The 8,330-nt window shown below is 50.3% G+C and overlaps 1 protein-coding gene across 1 annotated transcript in view; it reads right to left on the reverse strand.

Moving 5' to 3' along the window:
- Positions 1-8,330, reverse strand: part of Col18a1 (collagen type XVIII alpha 1 chain) — a 117,348-nt gene that overhangs the window by 72,710 nt on the left and 36,308 nt on the right. The window lies entirely within an intron of this gene.

Here is an 8,330-nt window from a genome sequence, read left to right on the forward strand (position 1 = left end):
CCTGGCTGTCCTGGAACTCACTTTGTAGACCAGGCTGGCCTCGAACTCAGAAATCCGACTGCCTCTGCCTCCCGAGTGCTGGGATTAAAGGCGTGCGCCACCACACCCGGCTGCTTTTTCTTTTTCTTAAAGGGAATATATTTTTAAAGGTTTATTTATTGTTATGTGTAAGTACACTGTAGCTGTCTTCAGACACACCAGAAGAGGGTGTCCGGTCTCATTACAGATGGTTGTGAGCCACCATGTGGTTGCTTTGATTGATTTGAACTCAGGACCTTTGGAAGAACAGTCAGTGCTCCTGCCCACTAAGCCATCTCACCAGCCCCTTTCTGGTTCTTCTTAATAGGCTGATTTTTGCATTACTGATTCTACCTTTCTGCTTTCGGTAGGTTGTCTCACTTTCTTTTCTTGCTGTTGTGTTTAAATAAATACTCAGACAAATATATAATTTCAGAGAGAAAACAAATTTTCTTTCACTCACAATTCCAGGTTCCAGTCCACCACACTGGGAAAGTCAAGGCATCAGGAGTTTGACGTTGATCCAAGTCAGAAGCATAAGACAAAGACTGCTGATACTCAGCTTGCCTTCTCCGAGTTACAAAGTCCAGGGTCCCCTGCCTAGGGAATGGCCCCACCCACAATTAAGATGCAGCTACCCACAACAATTAATGTAATCACAGTAACTCCCCACAGGCATATCCAAGGACTCATCTCCCAGGAGATTCTAGACTCTGTCAATTGACAGTTAGCACTCACATTCGTCTATTAAGAGTGTGTATTTCAGCTGGGCGTGATGGCACACGCCTTTAATCCTAGCACTCAGGAGGCAGAGGCAGGTGAATTTCTGAGTTCGAGGCCAGCCTGGTCTACAGAGTGAGTTCCAGGACAGCCAGGGCTATACAGAGAAACCCTGTCTAGAAAAACAAAAAAAAACAAAAACAAAAACAAAACAAAAGAGTAATAAGCAATTTTATTACTAGCGATTAAAGAATCCTGGAGATAAACTCCCAGCAGAGACGAAGATGCTGAACCCTCAGCTACCACGGCTGCCAGCATCAAACAAAAGGCAACGAACCAAGAGCTGAGAAGACGGCTCAGTGCAAGAAGCAAAACAAGATTCATCCACTACTGACTGGTGGCGTAGACCTGGTCAGTCAGACAATAGAATACTATTCAGCCACAAAAGATGAACAGAGCGCTGGCATGTGCCAGGCTGAGGATGAAAGATAGTTTAGACTCCCCTGAGACATCTTGCTGAGTGACAGGACCCGGGCACCGCATGATTCATTCACACAGAATAAAGAGTTGGCAATCCTCCGGCAGAAAGCCAAACACTCTCTGCGGGGCAGGGGAGGGGGTTGGGGAGAAGGGGCTGAAAGCCAAACGGTTTAAGGAAATGTTCTAAAGTTGGTATTATTATCTTGGAATGCACCAAAAGCAACAAGTTATATCCTTAAATGAGTGGGTCGCTGTGACGGCTGTCAATAGAGCTTCACAGAGAAAGGAAGAAAACACCCACGCAGCACTTCAACCCCCAAGATCCTTAAACGGCATGCGTTTGATCTTTAATGAGGATTTCTCTTGTAACTGCTCAGTCTTGATTTTTCTAAACGGGGGTTTATATTCACAATTTCCCTAAATTATGAATGTCCTTAGCGTCACAGTTAATATGCTTCCCAACTGCTACTATAGGCGCTGCAGTTCCCCTCCCCCCACCCCCACCCTGAAAGCACAGCTTGGGACCCCAGCACTCAGCTTCAGACATAGCTGCTAGGATTGGACCCGCCCGCCCACTATCATGCAGACATGACAACAGTGGGGACAGCTCTGCCCTCTTAACTCCTCCCGCCTCAAGGACGGTCTCCTTCCTCCTTTCGCCAGCACGCCTCTCCTGGCTCTTTGGGTCTACAGCACAGTGGATAGTCTCGATCTCATGGCCTTGAAGCTCACTGCAAAATTCAGAACGGTGGCTGAAAGGTGAGCATCAGGGCCCAGTACATGGTGGTGGCCCTGGGAATGAATGTTCCCAGCTGAGGGACAGCACACGGTGTAGTCCCCTGATGCAGGGGCCAGGCACCTGCCGGACATTGGTATCCAACCAGCTTGGGAGGGGAGTCCATCTTCATAGGCAGGAACAGCATTACCTTCGTAGGAACCTCGGGTCTATGGGATGCCAGGGTTATATCCGCACCAAGTGTGCTGTCCCTGCTGCTTGCAACTAACTGTCCCCCTCGCGGTGGCCGCACACAGCGAGCCTGAGTTTTCCTTCAAGCCCAGACTCTTGACCCAGGAAATTAATATGTGACTGGACATAGTCGTCTCAGCCTTCACACGGGACAGCAACTGCTCTCACAGGCCACGACTCATACCCATGTGTAAGCACAGCTCCGTCCTTGCTTCCAAGACCTGTGAGCACCTAGGAGAACACACAGGATAGAGCAGAGGCCTAGGCCTGAGGCCTCCTGCCCAGGATGGGGATCCTCAGTGGTTGTGGTTCGCAGACGGTAAATGGCGCCTTTGCCTCTGAGGAGCTAGGTAGCCTCGGTTAGCGAACGCCTCATTTGGCCTGTAAGGATTTAACAGTTGTTTATTAACTGGATCCATTCACGGAAGGCTGGGCAGCACATTTACAGTGCTAGGTTCCCAAGGGTGGGGAGGTGGGGAGGGACTGCCATAATTGGGTTAGTGGGGCCCCAGTGGGGCTATGGGGTCAGACATACCCTGGGGTCAGGACACACATTCTCTTGTAAATTTGTTCATGTCTTTGTGACCCCACAAGGGCCTGGGCCTACTTAGGCCACTCAGCTATCTGGAGGGTTAACTGAATAAAAATCACCACTCTCGGGCCGGGCGGTGGTGGCGCACGCCTTTAATCCCAGCACTTGGGAGGCAGAGGCAGGCGGATTTCTGAGTTCAAGGCCAGCCTGGTCTACAGAGTGAGTTCCAGGACAGCCAGGGCTACACAGAGAAACCTTGTCTTGGGGGAAAAAAAAATCACTATTCTCTGAGGCCTGGGGACCTGCAAGATTATGCTAAGCATATATGCTGTTGCTTCTAAAAAAAAAAAAAAACTGGATCTGACCTGGAACTATGAGTATCTCTTGACATAGGACAAGTGTCTCTTCCAATGTATGCACACAGTGGGAGTAGGAACCCACAGCCTGTGGCTACATGTCAAGGCCATTGTCAGCAAGCCTACCCAGACGCCTGGCTTGCTCCTGGTCAGGGCAGAGTGAGGCCCCTATGAATCAGGACAGTGATATTGGTGGCAGGCACAGTCAGCAACAGGAGCCACAGTCCCTCACATACCCACACCCATCTTGGGCCCTTTCTAGTTCAAGATTACCGCCCCTCCCCCAGTACCTGGGATATACCCAAGTATATCTATTGGGGGAACACACCAGCACAGTGTGGGAACCCTATCACCACAGAGGAATAGGCTGAGCTAGCCAGGCTAAAGAGCTCAGGTGAGGATATACTGGAGGTCAGAAGGGCAACTGCGGTCTGTGACAACTCAACTGACGCAGCCAGAAAATACACAGCCTCATGACTTCTTTGTAATCACAAGGATGTAGCTCACAAGCAGACTTTAAGATCAGGGAGAAGTCAGGTACAGAAAGGGGGAGGGGGGCCTTTTTCATATATATCTCGTTCGGTCTCCAGGTGGGCGTGGTCAATCATGCCTGGCAGTATGCATACCCAGGCTGCTCCTCCAGGTAGCCAGAAACAAAGCCTGACCATGCAAAGCTGCACTGATTGGCCAACTGGTCACAATCCTCTGGGGACAATGCTGGGCTTTCCTGAGGACAGTGGTGGGTAGCATCCTACAAGGCTTGGCCTCTACCCTGGGTGGCTCCTCTTCTCTCATCTGTCCCCTCTGAATCCAGATCTCACCCAGGGAGTGGCACTATTAGGAGGTGTGGCCTTGTTGGAGTGGGTGTGGCCTTGTTGAAGTGGGCGTGTTGCTGTGGGTGTGGGCTTTAATACCCTAGTCTGCCTGAAAGTCAGTCCTCTGCTAGCAGCCTTCAGATGAAGATGTAGAACTCCCAGCTCCTCCTGTACCATGCCTGCCTGGATGGTGCCATGTTCCTGCCTTGATGATAACGGACTGAACCTCTGAACCTGTAAGCCAGCTCCAATTAAATGTTCTTGTAAATGCTGGGCGTGTTGGCACATGCCTTTAATCCCAGCACTTGGGAGGCAGAGGCAGGTAAATTTCTGAGTTCAAGGCCAGCCTGGTCTACAGAGTGAGTTCCAGGACAGCCAGGGCTACACAGAGAAACTCTGTCTCAAAAAACAAAAAACAAAAAAAACAAAACAACAAAAAAAGTTCTTGTAAGAGTTGCCTTGGTCATGGTGTCTGTTCATAGCAGTAAAACCCTAACTAAGACACCGTAGGAGATCCAAAAGTGGATAAGGAATATGGGAACCAGTCAGGTGCTGCAAGGGAGTCCCTAAGGCTCTAATGTTTCCAGCCCCTCTCTATCGCACCAACTCTCTTGGGAGGACACATGGGGGACTCTTCCTCCACTATATCTGTGGTAGGAGCCTCCTATGCTCACCGAAACCTCCCCTTGGAGTCTTCCATGACTAGGACCTCCAGGCTCATGGTAACTAGATAAGCGAACCTGTCACCTTTGGGTCTGTTGACTTATATGCCAGGCATAGAAGAACAAAGACAAATTTGGGGCTGGAGCTGATCACCCTTGAGGGATCTAGGTCTCATCGGAGAGACGAAGTGTTAAGGATGTTGTAGAAGCTAAGTACCCTTGTCTTACCCAGGACCTGTGGACAGCCCCATACGGTCAACGGAAATTTTACAAATGTAATCAGTCAACGATCCCATGACAAGGCCCTCTGGACAATCAGGTTGAACCTGGATTTCTCAATCATTACTTTAAGGGACAGAAGAGAGAGATACAGGCTCACCCAAGAGGACACCACTGGAGAACAGAAACAGAAGTTATGGTGACGTAATCACATCCCCAAGAGACCCTGGGGCAGCCAGGATGAGGCCTGAGGTCTTGTTTGTAGCTACCTAGGATGTGGGATTTTCTATTAGGCCCCAGAAACTCCCAGAGCCACCCAGGAACAGTGGGGGCAGGAAGAAAGGGCGGAACTCCCAGGGTTACAGTGGCCTCTGCTGGAGGCAGCCCAGGCTGGCATGTGGTCATTGCTAATTCATGTGACTGCGACCTGTGACCTCAACTCACAAGGGACCCTGGGCAAGGAGGAGCCAGGTGTCAGGCTGTGCCTAGCTGTGCAGTCCACAAGCCTTTCCGCTCCATGAAGTGCAGGCCCTTGGACTCCCTGGGCTTTGGCCACCATCCCAGGAACCCCAGGAGGGCTGCTCATTAAGCAACAGGGAGCCCAGCCTCAGCACCTCACCTAGATCCGAGGCCCCACAGCCTAGAGCCGTAAACAGAGGCTACCACATGTTTTATTTCTCAGAATGTTCTGTTAGAAAACTACCAAAGGGGCTGGCGAGATGGCTCAGTGGGTAAGAGCACCCGACTGCTCTTCCGAAGGTCCAGAGTTCTAATCCCAGCCACCACATGGTGGCTCACAACCATCCGTAACGAGATCTGGCGCCCTCTTCTGGAGTGTCTGAAGACAGCTACAGTGTACTTACATGTAATAAATAAATAAATCTTTAAAAAAAAAAAAAAAAAGAAAACTACCAAATAAGCAGGGCAAGTGGTGTCGTAACACCTTTAATCCCAGCGCTCGGGAAGCAGGAGCAGGCGAATCTTGGTGAGTTTGAGGCCAACCTGGTCTACAGTGTGAGTTCTAGGACAGCCAGGGCTACAACGAAAAACCTTGTCTTAAGAATAAAAAGAAGGAAGAAGAAGGAGGAAGAGGAGGAGAAGGAGAAAGAAGGAGGAAGAAGAAGAGGAAGGAGGAGGAGAAGGAGAAAGAAAGAAACCAAACCAAGCTACTGAAGCAGCATGAGCAGAAATAGGGAACCAACAGAAGAATATCCAGGAAGCCCAAACTGGAACCTCAGCAAGCTTTCCCTGTCTTCCTTCAGTTGTAGGGAAAGAGAGAACACACTGCCAAGAACGGAGCCAGGAAGAGTAGGGAGGGACTATAGAGAACTTCGCTGTCACCAAATCATTAAAGGACACTTCCGTGGCTGCTTGAGACTATCTGCACACTGCCAATCATTTAGGAGACCCATGCCAGAGCATCAGGTCCGAGGCATTTCTCATTCTCCAGCCTTCTCTCTCTAGTCTCTTCCCTTTCCCCAGCAGTCCCTTACAGCTCTGGTATTGCAGTGTGTCAGTATAGCCCAGGATTCTATCTCTGGTCCCCTCTGTCTTCTGAGATCGCCAAACTGGCCCCAGGGAGTCTCAAGACCTCTCCCCACAAGCCTGAGAGCTACTTGGCCCTTAAGAGCCCACAGCATCTCCTCTAGAAGAAACCTGTACCCTCCCAGGGCTGCTGCCAAGGGCTGCCCATGTGGGATAGAAAAAAAAAAAAAAAAAAAACACTGGCTGGGCATGGTGGCGCACGCCTTTAATCCCAGCACTCGGGAGGCAGAGGCAGGCGGATTTCTGAGTTCGAGGCCAGCCTGGTCTACAAAGTGAGTTCCAGGACAGCCAGGGCTATACAGAGAAACCCTGTCTCGAAAAACCAAAAAAGAAAGAAAAGAAAAGAAAAGAAAAGAAAAGAAAAGAAAAGAAAAGAAAAGAAAAGAAAAGAAAAGAAAAGAAGCACTACTCACTCAACAGAGGCTAGCTATGCTCAGCCTGGATCTACATATCACCCTCCTCAGAGTTCCCCAGAGAAAGCCTGCTTAAGGATCAGGTGGGGGGAGAGAGAGAGAGAGAGAGAGAGAGAGAGAGAGAGAGAGAGAGAGAGAGAGAATGAATATGATGGCACTAACTCTTTGCTAGAAAGTGAACAACCACAGGAGGTCTGGGATCTGTGGTGAAGAATTCTGCCTTCATCGGGCAACAGCTGGTGGTGGAAATTCCCATGGCCAGAATTCGGGTGGAGATCCTTGAGAATCTGCGCCCTGGGGGCCCATTGCTGTTTTTGCATGGCTGGAAGAAAGGCTAGCCTTCCCCCCACAGTGAGGTGCCACGCTGTGCCCGGGCCCATGGCCAACAGTCTATTCTCATTTCCTACCCTGCCATCAGATTCTTTGAAAAATTTAAGATGACTCCCAAGTCCAGTTGAGTATGTCACTGAGGTCACAGCAGCAGGGGATTGGGAGAGACAAAGGTCCCTAGCTTCTGTCAGCTCTGGACCCCAGCCTGATCCACTTCCTCCCAATGGCAGCTCAGAAACCCACCTGTGGCCCGCCAAGCCACACCTGGCAGCTGGCTTCCTGGCTCTTCCCCAGCTGTCTCACCAGGTGGCACGTGGTCAAGTAACACAATAAATTCTACCCAGAATCCATGGAATGCAATTAGGGAAGAGTAGAGATGCCAAAAAAACAAGCAGTGCAGCAGGGCTGGACTACCCCCACCCCCACCCCCTATCCATCTCCTGCAGCCTGGAAGCCAGGTGGCACCCCAGATCAGCTTCCCACCAACTCTGGGCTACTGATGACATGGGGAAAGAAACGGGTGAGTGGCCCAGGTTCTCACTCAAACGTTTCCCAGAGCCTTTCTCCGACTTTCACCCACACTACAGAGGATACTGATTCACGCGGGCCATGATTCATTCGGGCCATGATTCACCGGACAGGACTTAAAGCTGAGCTGCTAAGGTGAGTAACTGCTGAGATCCCTTCAAAGTCAGGCTCTGGCATCCTGGAGTGTGCCAGCCTCCGTGTGTCCACCAAGGCAGGCACTCCAGGAAAACACTCTGATTCTGCTAAGGCCTGTACTTGTCCGGCAGCTAAGACTGTCAGGACATGGTCTCAGACGAGGCGCTGGCCACCAGAGGGAGCCATAGATCCAGCTTCCTTAGCCACTAGAGGGAGCCATAGACCCAGTTTCCTTAGCCACTTGCAAGCTCTTCTAAGGCGCTCTTTGTGGTATGATAGATACTATATCAGGAATGAAATTTATATACAGTAACTCTGAGCGAGAGAAAAACTTCTCAGCCCACAATCGGCACATGGCACCTCTGACCACACCTTTGCTCTTACTTACATACGCAAGCACACACACACAAACACAAACACACAGGAGGAGCCAATAGGCGTAAATGGAGCCTGTCCCCTACGGTGCCCTGTTTTACAGAGGTGTCAGGCCACCCTTATGTGGGCAGCTCCAGTCCCACCAGCAGCCTCTAAGCCTCCTCTCTGACTGCATCACTAGGTGCTTGCCTGTGAAGAAGTATTAAAAAAGTATAGCAAAGTAAAAACAAAATTC

Source organism: Mus caroli, chromosome 10 (assembly GCF_900094665.2).
Source record: "Mus caroli chromosome 10, CAROLI_EIJ_v1.1, whole genome shotgun sequence".
NCBI classification, from domain to species: domain Eukaryota; kingdom Metazoa; phylum Chordata; class Mammalia; order Rodentia; family Muridae; genus Mus; species Mus caroli.